Source organism: Citrus clementina, unplaced genomic scaffold, assembly GCF_000493195.1.
Source record: "Citrus clementina cultivar Clemenules unplaced genomic scaffold, Citrus_clementina_v1.0 scaffold_8, whole genome shotgun sequence".
Taxonomy (NCBI): Eukaryota; Viridiplantae; Streptophyta; class Magnoliopsida; order Sapindales; family Rutaceae; genus Citrus; species Citrus x clementina.
Window position 1 is genome coordinate 23261753 of NW_006262022.1, and position 14909 is coordinate 23276661.

The 14909-nt window shown below is 36.9% G+C and overlaps 1 pseudogene; it reads left to right on the forward strand.

The window, feature by feature from the left end:
• The first annotated feature begins 9760 nt into the window (after positions 1-9760).
• LOC18035376 lies at positions 9761-14512 on the forward strand (annotated as a pseudogene).
• Positions 14513-14909: the final 397 nt, after the last annotated feature.

The following is a 14909-nucleotide window of genomic DNA, read 5'->3' on the forward strand; positions in this document are numbered from 1 at the left end:
TTAATGTGTGATAGTAATTTATGAATTGCGTTAGTATACATATTCTATTTGATTAATAATTCTAATATTCTATGCCACAACAATTTATATAGAAAATGTATGTACATAAAAATTATAATACCAATATTATATCTTACGATCTTGTAAATAGTTTAGTGTTGATATTTTGTAATATTTATAACCTACATGCTTATCTCTTGGTATAATTATCAGGACATAATTGAACCAAAAAAAAGTTTTACTAAATGTCTATTTTTATTTTGATAGTTATCTTAATGATTCATAAAGATGGGTAAACCACCCAACTCGACTTTTGACTTGAATGATCCAACTTGAAATTTTTGGGTTTTAACTCAAATTTAAGGGTTAAGGGTTGGGTTAGGACTGATAGTGTGTTTATATTTCCGGAATCAAAATGAAAATAGAGGAATTGGAATAAAAAATTTGTTTACTCGTTAAATTAAAATTAAGAATAGAAACAATATACATGGGACCCACACAAAATAAGAAGTGATTATGGAAATTCTAATTCCGATGGGGGAGTTGGGAATCAGATCCCCATTTCCCCTCGGGAAATTTACGAAAATAACCATTAATATTTTATTATTTTCACAATTAACCGTCTCAACTTTTTTCTATCAACATTAGCCAAATACAAGCCTTTCTTCCCAAATTACCCTTCTTTACAGAACAAAACCAACATTGTTTCTCCCATATCGCCAAACCAAAAGCAGCTTTTCATTCTTGAATCATCAGCCAACGACGACCGCAAAAGACAACGGTAAAAGTGATATCCGATCATAATCTATCCGGATCCAACACAAATCGACATCACTCAGTGGTATGAATTATTTTCTGAACTTACTGAACTCAGTTGATGAATCTGAATCTGGCGACAGGCTGGCTGTCGCAGCAAAACTTGGTGCGACAGGCACCTTGGAGATTTATTAAAACTGTATTATTTTAATAGAACTCAAATAATTTTTTTTTTATAATTTCAGGCTTAATGGATTCAGTTGTACTTGAATTGTGTTACGATGGTTGGTGGGAGACATTAGAGAATGGCTGTATGGAGTACGTGAATGGTAAAAATCGAGCTTTTTTTGTTGGAAAAAATTACATGTTTGATAAGTTATTAGCAAGAATATACGAGGTGTTAAAAATAATCCCTAATGACTATAGTATCACAATGAAGACAACTTTGAGGTCTAGTAACACATTATATCATATATGTGCAATGCCCATGGATATATGTGATGATGAAATGGTGAGGGTTGTGTTGCATATGGCATCTGACGTAGCTAATTTTGGATGCATTCGTATATTCGTGACCACATCACCTCAAGTTCCGAGCGAAGGTATTGAGCCACATGTCGATACAAAAACTTCCTTTAGAGCAAATATGTCTGGCCCCGATAATGATGAAGAGGTGTTGCAAAGGACAATATCGCTGCAGCAATATTACTCTCCAATCCACAACAATTATGACAACATTGATGATAATGGCGTTACGTTACAGGATGTTGGAGCAACGGTATTTCCAATAACAACGTCGTTGGAGCAACGATATTCTCTGTATCACAACAATGATTTTCGGGACAATGATGATTTTCATAATGAGACAGAGGGGGATAATGTTTGTGCAGAACCTTCTAATAATACGAGGCGGGGCACTCGTTTCAACATGAGGATGAGTGTGAAGACAATACTCCTGTGAATAACAGAGGCAATATACCTATTCCTTCTATGGTTCGATCGAGAAGGAGAATTGACCCCCTTACAAGTCTTGCTCCAACTTTACCTTCGAACATGGTTGCTCCAAGCTTTGTTAGCAGTTGTGATTCAGATGATATCAGCGTGGGTAAGCTATTTGCTGAGAAGAATGAGCTTATATTACAACTACGCAAGGTGGCCTTTAAAGATAAGTTTGATTTCAAGATTGCACGGTCTACTACGACACGGTTCGAGGCTCACTGTTGTTCAGAATCATGTAAATGGCGTATTCGAGCAACTAGAAGTTCGAACGAGCAAAATGTTCCTTGGGTAGTGAAGAGAATTGATAATGTACACACTTGTCATAATGAGGTATTGGTTGATGGACGTCATCAAGTAAGGAGCCGGGTTGTCGGTCATATTATCGCAGAAAAATATATTCAAGATAAGAGGATTTATACTCCCAATGACATAAGAGCAGATATGCAACAGGAATACGGTGTTCAGTTAACATACCAACAGGCATATAGGGCGAGAGAAGTTGGTCTTGAAATAGTTCGCGGCAACCCTGCAGGGTCATACAACTTGCTCCCTAAATACTCTCACGTACTAACTACAGCGAATGAGGGTACAATCACTCACCTCGAGCAGGATGGAGATGGTAATTTCTTGTACTATTTTGTAGCACTCCGATCTTCCATCAAGGGGTTTATGCAGTACATTCGGCCGGTCATTACTGTAGATGGTACTCATCTGAAGGGATTATATCGTGGAAGCATGTTCGTGGCAACATGTCTTGATGGTAATAATTAATTGTATCCGTTAGCCATTGGGATCATGGATTCAGAAAATAATGATGCTTGGGAATGGTTTATGATGAAGTTACACGGAGTGATTGGTGATAGACCTGAGTTGGTAATTATCTCTGATCGATGCACTGCCATAAGGAGAGCCGTTCTTAAAGTATTTCACAATGCAACTCATGGCGTTTGTTTTTACCACGTCAAAGGTAACATTAAGTCACAATTTAGAATGTCCAAAGCTCTTTGGGATGAATTTGAGCCTGCCTTTATTAATGCAGCAAAAACATATGGCCACGAGGAATTTAAGAGACAACTTGAAGGGTTGTGGATGATCCACTCGGGTGCGGCTGATTACCTAGAAAATAATGTCGGTACGTGTAATTGGGCAAGGTCTCAGTTTCAAGGTATGAGGTACAGCATTCTTACCACCAACATCACGGAGAGTGTTAATGCTTTCATGAGGGAATCTCGAAAATTTCCTGTTACTCATCTTGTTGATCACTTCAGGAAAACATTGCAGCAATGGTTTTATGATAGAAAAATTGTGGCTGAACCAATGACTACTCGGCTAACAACATGAGCGGATGAAATAGTCACTGAGAGCAGAACTATAGCTGAAAGAATGATAGTTCGGCCGGTGTCTCCGTATCTCTTTCAAGTTATAGGCGGTGGGCTTAAGGAAGGGTTGGTTGACTTGCAAAAGAGAACTTGCTCCTGCAGAGTGTTTCAGCTTGATCAGCTTGTGTGTGCTCATGCAATTGCGGCGAGTCTAACACACCGGGTGGATTTTATTAACCTTTGCTCGGACTTTTACACTACAGAATCGTTGGCGATGGCTTATGCACAACCAGTGGAGCCAGTTGGTGATGTGGCTAATTGAGAAGTTCCAGATGAAATTCAGGAGATGCAGGTATACCCACCAGTTGAGGCACCACCACCTGGCCGTCGTAAAGAGCTTAGAATACCCTCGGCTGGCGAGGACGTTGACCGGCAGACTGTAAGATGTGGCCGGTGTCATGAACTAGGCCATAATCGTAAGCGATGTAAGAATCTTATTGCGTTGACTCGAAGTTAGTTGTATTTTGTGTGTTATTCGTTGGTTAAAACTATTATTATTTTTGTGTTACGTTGGTTAAAACTGTTATTGTTTTTTGTATTTCGTTAGTTAAAACTGTTATTGTTTTTTGTGTATTGTACACTTGTATTCATAAAACTTTATTTTATTTTAAAGTTCAAAATGTGAGGCATTAAAATTATATAAACTTAAGTGCGGAAATAAAAAAAATGCAAATTTCAACATTGAAATTACTACATAGGTCTACAATATAATATCGTCATTAAATATATCAACCGCAATCTTCTTTCTAAAGTACTCAACATAACTAGCGTTAAACTCTAATCTAAGCCCGAACATTAAATACATCGTAACCATCAATACAAAAACACCGCAATCGCCAGTTCCGGGCTCTTGTTGTGGCGCGCTCTTAACTGCGATAACTTTCCACAGGTCTTCACTCCGCAACTCAGGTCGGATATTGTAGAAGCCAACATATTCCAACCATCGAGGGAATATAACTTCAAGTGGCTTGAATTTCAACTTGTACCTTTTGTCGTCGCGAAATGTGAGTAATGAGTCATAAATCCAGACTTTATTTTTCCGAAAGTCAACTCGTGCTAGTACCCAATGCGCGCCGTCCAAGTTAACAGGGATGAGTAACTGCATATAAAAATTAAAAAACATGTTCGTTATATATGAAATTGAAATACAACAAAGAAAAAGCAACAACTCAAATATTTTCATTATAGAGCATGTGAAATGTAATGAAATACATACCATATCGACATCCGTCATTGATTTTGATATTGTGTGCTGTCGCCCACAAAGATAACTATTCAAGCGGTCGTCGAATACCATTGAATCGACTGCACAATTCCCGTTATTCCATAACTGATTCAAGAACACCTAGTACATAGATAACCAAGAAATGCATAAATTAATAAAACTTAAAGGCAATAATTAAACAAATTAAATAATATTTATAAGTTTTGTCGGCACATTACCCAAAAAAATGTGTCAGTATGTGTGACACGTTGGAGTAAGGCATTTGGATACTGTCGTTGTTTCTCGCTAATCAAGCGGAGATACTCGTAAATATGCTGTAGAGAAACAGAAATATTACGATTTAAAAAAAATTTATACACAAATCCACAACAGTATACATCACGAGGAAAATATAAATACCTCATCGCCTAGCCATCCCATCGAAGTTGTCCCCAAAATTATTTGAAAGAATGACCGCGAGTGCTGGACTCTCCGGCGGACTCTGCTATCACTAGTGAACCATCGATCAAACTCAGCAAACAAACTAGAGTCCTTCAATCCTCTCAGTGGATTTACATCCACACTCGTACTCATGTCAATCGCATGCTCCATGATTTGGGGTCGAGGTAACCTTCGGACGTTCTGTCCTCGCCTGATCGGAGGAATCATGTAAGGACTGTTATAAACATACGACGGTATGTACGCGCGGCCGAACTTACTAACGCCCGGAGGCACCTCTGTGAACACCTGCACGCTCTCCCCACTAACATCCCCGTAGAAACTATACAATGACGTGGGCGTAGACAAATTTTCATTGCCCACGTCAGTATACACTCCATAGTCATCCGGGGCCTGTACATTCGCCAAAAAGAACATATTAAATAATTATCAAATTAAAAGTTAAACGAACATAATTATTTAATTTAAATTAGCTTACCGCATACGAGCATTCAGTGGGAGAATCCTTATTTGAACGTTTAGAAAATGTGTCGATGAAGCCAACAACGGTTTCTTTAAAATCTTTTAATTCTGACTTTATTTCATACACGTTACGATCAATCTTATCCAGTCGTCGTCGTACGTAATCATTAAACTGCTTTGTCCTCGACTATTACAAAAGAAAAAAATAAAACTTTAGAATAACAATAAAAAAAATAATTTATAAAGGAAAAATATCGTATATTATTTATAATCTCAGAATCTCATGCGTCATCAGAGTTGTCTGTTTGCTGCTGGTGGTCATCAACAGCCACCTCATCCTCAAAAGTGTCATGACCCACCTCATCCTCAAAAGTGTCATGACGCTGCTCAAAAGTGTCATGACGCTGCTCAAAAGTGTCATGACACTGCTCAAAAGTGTCATGACGCTGCTCTGGTATTGGGTTTGGTATGTCGTCATGATCGTCATGCTCGTCCGATTGTCTTGTAACCGACGGCATCGCGTTGATTGAGTGTTGGTGCTGTATAAAGTATCATTTAAAATTATTAAATGAAAAGTCAAAAATTTCGATAAAAATTTTTTTAGTACTTACAGTATACCGACCTTATGAACCCAGTCTGGAATGCTTGGCAAGTAATCCTTCGCAGAGAGCCAATATTTTCTGCTACTCTCCTTTGAATTTGGCTCAAGAGTTTGTAAAACGTCCGTCTGCCATAAATTCAATTGAAAAATTTAAGTATACCCAACTTAAATTTAGTAAAGTTAAAAAAATAAGTAATACATATTACTTACAAGACGAGATTCGTCGTTGAAGAACGAATAAACCTCCGCAAAGTTGATTCTCGAAGACGCCATGGGCTTCCATTGCAGAATGCAGGGAATCTTACTCTTCGTTTTGACGACCCATGTTGATGGCAACCCTCCGATTGCTTCGTAAATCCAAGCCTACAACAACCAAAGTGAAAAATCAAATAAAACAACTATCAAATATTTAATACTATCAAATATTTAATACTATAAAACTTATTAATAAACAAAAAAAAGCACCTGCACCCCAGACGTAAAGCCGTAAAGATTGTATTTTTCAATATTATGATCTGGATTTTTCAACCGAGTCTTCTTAAATTTCTCGTCTTTCTCGAACAGTACATTGTCAAGACTCTCGTAAATCATTTCCCACGACAATAGACCCCATGGACGCTTTCAGAAGTACTGTATATCATCAACTTGGTCAAGCCAATCGAAATTAATTTGACAGTGATTTTTTCTTGCATTTAGTACTCTGTCTGCAAAATAAAACAGTGCAATCTTTAATGTGTCCATATCATCCATTTCCTTGAAATTCAACTCCTTAAATACTGCATCAAATTGCTTCACATTAATCTTATGATGCACACCACCAAAATACGTATTCCGTAGCCTCTGCTCCATTTCATCATTTTTTTCATTGGTATCAACACCAAATGAAAGTCCAGTAACCAAGCATCATTCGACAATTGACAAGCGAATCAAATGCTTACCAATTTGAAACCATAACTGATCCTCACGGTTATCTCTTCATGGACCACTTACCGCAGTAAAAGATTGTGCAAAATTACCCCACTAAATGGAAAACTTCGACACTCCAAGAAATGCCCAAATATATCCTTTTTGAACATACTCAACTGCCGCTTTGTTAATTTTTCCTCGATGGCTTTTACGACCGAGATAACATACACATGCTCGAAATTCGACCAGGAAAGTGATCAGCATAACGAAAATACATCTTGCCTACTTCAATATCCGGTGATTCTGATTTCGCCATGTATCTGTAATATTTATAAAATTATTACATTACATTTACAGAAATAAAAAATTCACTCGTTAAAAAAAAAACTCTAATTTTTTGGTACGACAGCGGGCCGCGCATGGGTGCGCGCTGCTGCCCAGCAATGGGCGCCGGCGCGTGCCCTGCCCCCCTCCCTCCCCACCCCAAAATTAAGCGTAATCACTCCAAAATCGAAAACAATACTCCCAAACACCACCAACCACCACAAACATCATCACCATCGCTATTAATCTCAAGCTATAACTATTATTATTCTAAAATCTCATTTTAAATTAATGAAAATAAGAAAAATGACTAACCTAGGTTTTGTTGAAGGTTTTAGATCGTAGATCGGATGCCGGTGAGAGATGGAGCCGCCGCCGACGAGGGTTGATGTCGCCGCCGATGATGGGAGTTGGATCGGTTTGGGAGAGATGAGTGAAAAAGGAAGTGTTGGGGAAAAGATGAGGGAGGGGTATTTTGGTCTCAAATGTTGTTTTATGGCTAATGTTGATAGAAATATTTTTGGGGGGTTAAGATGAAAAAAAGCAAAAATTTTTTAGTTATTACTGTAAATTTCTCTTTCCCCTCGTGATGAAAATATCTCCATTATTTTTTAATATTCCGACAATACTCCTCTTCCCATTTAAAAATATAAATTGAAAAAGGAGACAAGACCGAAATCCTTAAGCAAGCAGCCGACCCATCTCATCTCCTTCACGTAGAAACGATCGGCAATCATAGTCATGGGCATCAGTCAACGGCCGGTTGATCGCTGATTGCAGTCTCTTGTCACCGATCGGCCAGTACCCGACTTCAGCGGTTGGTTTCTCTCTCTTCTCTTCTTCTCTCGCATCACTCGCTGGCTAAGCCACTCGTCACCGACCAGCCACCACCTCCGACCACTTGGCTTTTCTCGCGTTACTCACCGGTCAAAGTCGTCGTCGATTGCAGTGATTAACCATGAAGATGCAGAAACAAAAGCTCAATAAGCGTTTCCAAAAATTCACTTCCTTTTATGACAATAATAATGATGATTGATGATGATGATTATTGATGATGCAACTGTGGTGATTACGATGAAAATGATGCAATTGTGATGACGATCATGAAGATGATGTAATTGTGATGACGATGCAGATTGAGTATTTTCTAGTCTAGCTTCATGAGCTAACAACATAGAATAAGCTTCATTGATGCTCATCTTAAGAATGTTTGCCTCAATATACACCACAACAGGATAATAAGACTCACCTAAACCTGAGATTAAGTCAGTAATAAAATTTAAAGAACTAACTGGACTACCAGCAATAGCAAATTCATCAGTTATAGATCTTAGTTTGCTGAAGTAATATGTAACAATTATGGATCCTTTCTTAAGATTATTCAACATCATTTTAAGATGAACCTTTTTAGCAGCAGTTTCAAATCCAAATTGCTGTTCTAAACTAGTCCAAAGTTCTTGAGAAATTTTAGATATTACCACAATACTGAGTATCTCGACATTAATGGAGGATAGAAGCCAGCTCAGCAACATTTGATCATGTTTCTTCCAGATAGCATATGCTGGATTTTATTGTACAATATCATCAGCATATGAAGAATCACCAGTGAGAAATTGATCTGGACAAGCTCGCGATCCATCAAGAAGGCTTTCAAGCTCATTAACTTTGACTGAAGAGAAAACTTATGATTTCCAAATTGTATAGTTGGATTTGCCAAGTTTGATTGGTGTTATGAATGTAAATGTTGAGATCGAGGATGAAACATTAGTATTCAAGCTTAAGGAAGCCATAAGAGTTGTGATCAGTTGGCTCTGATACCAAATCAGAGTTTATTTTGTATTTCTTATTCTGTTTGCAACTTGAAGAGAAAGTTGATGAATGCTAGATTTTTATTCAATCCATATTGAATCTGAATATACAATCTGTATTTATACTAATGTCCAAAACTTTCTGTACACACGCTAGATGCATGAGCTAAAACGCAACTAATTAACAGCCTGAAAACAATTTGTAACAACCTTGCTTACTCTGCTGCCACATCAGCAGAGTTAGTTAACTAACTATTCTAGCTTACATACTGAGCTACGTTTATTCTTAACAGATGAAGATGAAACTGAATTTTAATGTTGACGATGAAGAAGAAGAAATGAAATTGACAGGAGGAAGAAGAAGATATTTGTGACGATGATGATGTTGATGAAGAAGATGAAATTGACGATGGATGAGTAACGAGGAAACTGCAGAAGAGAGAGAAAAAAGAAAGAAGAAGAAAAGAAGAGGGGGAAAAAGGAAGAGATAAAATAATAATAAAAACTAAAAGAAGAAAAATTTGTTATTATTAAAAGTATTACTATTATTAACAATAATTTTCTTAGTAGTAATAATAATAATCAAGTAATAAAAAATAAAAAATAAAAAATGTTTATAATAAATTAAGGATATTTTATAATTTAATATAATTTATTCTGATTATAAAATAAAATAAATATATTAATATTAATACATTCTGATTCTTAGCGTTGAAGAAAATCAAAAAAGTTAATTCTTAAAGTTAAAAGAAAATCAAAAAGTTAAAGTAAACCAAAAAGTAAGCGGGAGAGACTCCTTCGTCCAACGGCTCACACTTTACACTCAGAACTTTTCAGAAATCAAACTCTATATTTATAGCCACGCCAATTCCCTTCATTCTCCTTACGGAAGCAAACTAAAAATCAATCGGTGAACCCTAAAGCTCGCAAATCATCTATGCTTTTTTCTTTTTTTATTGTTGATAGATTCTTGATTTTGTTAATCGATGGCTGGAAAAGGCGAAGGTCCTGCTATTGGAATTGACTTGGGCACGACTTACTCTTGTGTCGGTGTGTGGCAACATGATCGAGTTGAGATCATCGCCAATGATCAAGGTAACCGAACGACGCCATCTTATGTGGCGTTTACGAATACGGAGCGTTTGATCGGTGATGCTGCCAAGAACCAGGTCGCCATGAACCCCACCAACACTGTTTTTGGTATGTTCCTTAACTCCGTTGAACCTGATACTACTGATTCTGTTTGCGATTAGTTCTTTGATCATTATTGTTTAAACTGATCTGTTTGGGGGGGAAGGAAATAGAATTCAAGCGAAAATTCATGAGAAAAGAATAATGTAGATAAAATGGGAGAAAGGAAAAGGAAAGTTACTCCGCAGTCTATTGAATTTGTATTCAATTTTATGTGTATTTTATATCCATGCATTTAAGGAATCATTGTTTCTGTTTTAGTTCTTTAACCGTTCTTGTTGAAACTGCTTTGTTTGGCCGTGGAGAAAATAATGGGAGGTTCTAGGAGTTATACTCTGTTGGAGAATTTTGAAAAAAAAAAAAAAAACTGTGAACTCAGAATTGCATCCCGATTTCAGATTTTTTTGTTTGTTTTCAAATATGAATAATTTACTTGATTTAATGGTTTTTAATTGATTTCATTTACCACATCGGGTAGTATTAATATTTGGATAGAATGTATTAATGTAACTATAAATACATTCCCTACGGTTAGTTACTAGTTTAGTTGATCTTTAGTGGGCTGTTTAAATTACTAAAATACCACTCCTGCCAAAATAATAAATTATTAAAGAAAGCTTTGAGAACCAATGGGCAACATCACAAAACATTTATGCTCAGTCGAAATTGACTGAAATTGAAATGAGCTGGAATGTGAATGAATTGAAATGAAAATGAGGAATGGAGAATGGAGATTAAAATAAATTATTTATTTGAAACTGTTTTGTTTGACCAGTGAGAAAATAATGTGAGTGTTGTTGTTGTTTAACTAATAATAACATATGAATTATTAATAATAATTATATGAATGATTATTATATCAGTATATTAATTAATTAATTATAATAATAATATATTAATTATTGTGATTATTTATTCAAAAACCATAATTATTAATAATTTTGTTAATAAGATATTAATATATTAATTAATTATAATAATATATGAGTTAATTAATTAATTATAAATAAGGACAATATGGATATTTTAAATTTTGAGAGGATAAAATAGTTAATCTTATAAATAGATTTCCATTCCCTTCTTTCTCCATGGGAATAAAAAATTTAGTAATCATTCTCAATTTCAGGTGGGATCCATCACTTTAATTTCTATTTCATCCATTATTCATTCCCACTGTCAATTAATAAACACACCATTAAAAGACCAAAATACTCCTCCATGTAAAGTAATTGACATTGCATATTATAAAAAAAAAATCCCTAAAACACATTTATTTCACGTAAGAGAATTTCACAATAATCAATCACAATTTAGTAAAAAACCAACAAGGCAATTTTGAAATCATATTTCATTTTCATTTTCTAATATAATGAACATGCACATAAACTAGATCATATCCTAATTTCAAGTACATCTAAACAAACCTTAAAAACTCATCCAAAACGAAAAAAGTAAAAATAAAAATAAAAACATCTTCATCTAGTAAACTTAAAAGCCTAAACTAATTACTAAACAAATCGCATAACACGCAAATCCACTGACTAATGCAACAAACCTCATTCGAGAAGTAGACTTAGTGACAACCTTGGTACCCTCACAAATAGTGTGCTTAGCTATCTCAATAGGAAGCACAAATCTCACAAAGTTTTGAATTTCCCGAGATGAAATCATCGGTTTTTTCTTGTACCTCGTCAGCCTTAAGCTTCCTAAGCAAGCTTCTCGGAAATATCGTTGATGAAACTGTTAATAATTCCCATGGCTTTGCTCGAGTTCCAGTATTGAGATGGACTTGCTTCAGGATTTTGAAGATGTAGATCTTGTACGTCTTGATGCTCTTCTTCGCGCACTTCTTCTTCTTGTCGCTAGAGGTGGCTTCCTTTCAAAGTTTCCTCCTAGTTTCGGCTTTTTCTCCGCTGCGTCTTCATGGAAGATTGGAGCCAACACCAAAATCTAAAGATAAAATCTTTTGTAATCTTGATTTCTTCACAACTTTAGACAAAAAAGATGAAAATGGTGTTAGGTTTTTGCTTGTCTGAGAGAGAAAGGTAAGTGCATGTTTTATTTAGTGGAAACTTTAGTTTTCTTTTGTCCACTAATTATTATCAAAGCTCTGATTAATAAGGTGTAGCAGTTATAACTTCTGAGCTTCACTTTGAATTATTTAAAAATTTAAATATGGTTTTACACGTTTATCCTTTCAAATTAACGTTATATGTATTTTTATACAAATGACAGGGGAAGTATTTATAATTACATTAATATATTCTATCTAAGCGTTAATACCTCAAACCTCAGGGGAGGTCCATGAAAATTACCCCTACTTCATTTAATGAACAAAACAGAGCATTCTTAGTTTGCGACGATAAAAGAAAGTTACTGTGATTTTAGAATTGTATGTTGATTGTGTGTTTTGTTTGTATGGTGATATGCAGATGCTAAGCGTTTGATTGGGAGGCGATTCAGTGATCCTTTAGTACAAAAAGACATGAAACTATGGCCGTTCCAGGTCATTGCTGGGGCAGGTGACAAGCCTATGATTGTTGTTAATTACAAATGCGAAGAGAAGCAATTTTCTGCAGAGGAAATCACCTCAATGGTTCTAACAAAGATGAAGGAGATTGCTGAGGCTTATCTGGGCACTACTATTAAGAATGCTGTTGTCACAGTACCTGCTTACTTTAATGACTCACAGCGTCAAGCCACAAAGGACGCTGGTGTTATTTCTGGCCTTAAAGTAATGCGTATTATTAATGAGCCGACAGCTGCTGCTATTGCTTATGGGCTAGATAAGAAGGCAGGTAGTACTGGTGAAAAGAATGTGCTTATTTTTGATCTTGGTGGTGGTACTTTCGATGTCTCGCTTTTGGCCATTCATCAGGGTATTTTCGAAGTAAAGGCTACTGCTGGTGATACCCACTTGGGAGGTGAAGATTTTGACAACAGAATGGTGAACCACTTTGTTCAAGAGTTCAAGAGGAAAAACAAGAAGGATATTAGTGGAAACCCCGGAGCGTTGAGGAGGTTGAGAACTGCCTGTGAAAGGGCTAAGAGGACCCTGTCATCAACTGCACGGACTACAATTGAGATTGATTCTTTATACGAGGGTATTAATTTCTACACAACCATTGCAAGGGCTAGATTCGAGGAGTTGAACATGGATTTGTTCAGGAAGTGTATGGAGCCAGTGGAGAAATGCCTGAGAGATGCTAAGATGGACAAGAGCAGTGTCCATGATGTGGTTCTTGTTGGTGGGTCTACTAGGATCCCAAAAGTCCAGCAATTGTTGCAGGGCTTCTTCAATGGAAAGGAGCTATGCAAGAGCATCAACCCTGATGAAGCGGTTGCCTGCGGTGCTGCTGTGCATGCTGCAATCTTGAGTGGGGAGGGTAATGAGAAGGTTCAGGACCTCTTATTGCTTGATGTCACCCCTCTGTCACTGGGTTTGGAGACTGCTGGTGGAGTCATGACTGTGTTGATTCCAAGGAACACCACTATTCCAACCAAGAAGGAACAGGTGTTCTCCACATACTCTGAGAACCAGCCCAGGATGTCGATCCAGGTCTACGAGGGTGAGCGCACAAGAACCCGTGACAACAACTTGCTTGGAAAGTTTGAGCTCTCTGGCATTCCTCCTGCTCCAAGAGGGGTTCCACAAATCAATGTGCGCTTTGACATTGATGCTAATGGTATCTTGAAAATTTCTGCTGAGGACGAAACCACCGGACAGAAGAATAAGATAAACATGAGAAATGACAAGGGCAGACTCTCTAAGGAGGAGAGAGAGAAGATGGTACAGGAGGCGAAAAAATACAAGGCTGAGGATGAGGAACACAAGAAAAAGGTGGAGGCGAAGAATGCTCTTGAGAATTATGCTTACAACATGAGAAACACAATTGAGGATGAGAAGATCAGTGCAAAGCTTCCTGCTGCTGCCAAGCAGAAAATTGAAGATGCTATTGAGCAGGCCATCCAATGGCTTGATGGGAACCCGCTCGCAGAGGCAGATGAGTTTGAAGATAAGATGAAAGAGCTTGAGGGCATCTATAATGCCAATATGTACCAGGGAGTTGATCTATGGATGAGGATGGTCCTTCTGCTGGTGCTGGTAATGGTATGGCCCAAAGTTTGAGGCGGTGGAGGTGATGCTAGTGCATCCGTGGATGAGGAATGTCTTTCTGCTGGTGCTGGTAGCGGTGTTGCCCCTAAGATTGATGATCTGATCATTTTTTCCTTTTCTTGCTTCTATTACATGTGATATTGTTCGGTTGTGTTAGCATAAGATATTGTTATGCTTTTAAGTAATGTCCTGTTTTTCCTTCGATCAGTTTTATCTAGTTTTGTGATCTTTCTGCTTGTGCATCGCTAGAAAAGTATAGAATGCGATGAACTGGATTAAAAAAAAAAAGGAATGCCCAAACTATAAAGCTAGCTGTTCATAACAAGCTGTTCTAATTTGTTGATATTATTTTGATGAACGCAAATTGGTCGGGGAAGTGATGACCATTTCAATCATTGGTTTTTCTGGATCCAAGTTTAACGAGGGTCCTAAGGTCGTATGATATAGTGATATACATGCAAGAAATATTTAATGTAATTGACATTCAAGAGTACGGTAACTACCTATACGGTAACCGCATGGTACCGCTTCCTAAAAAATTTGCATCTACGTAGCTCACGTTTCTCCTCAAGAGGATATGCGAAGGCTGCAATAAACTATGCCTTGGAAGTCAGAAACTTGTCATTGAATTAGACGGGGTTATTTTCATGCATCCCTAAAAGTATACCTTTTAGAAATTGTGACAACATTCGTAAATGATTGC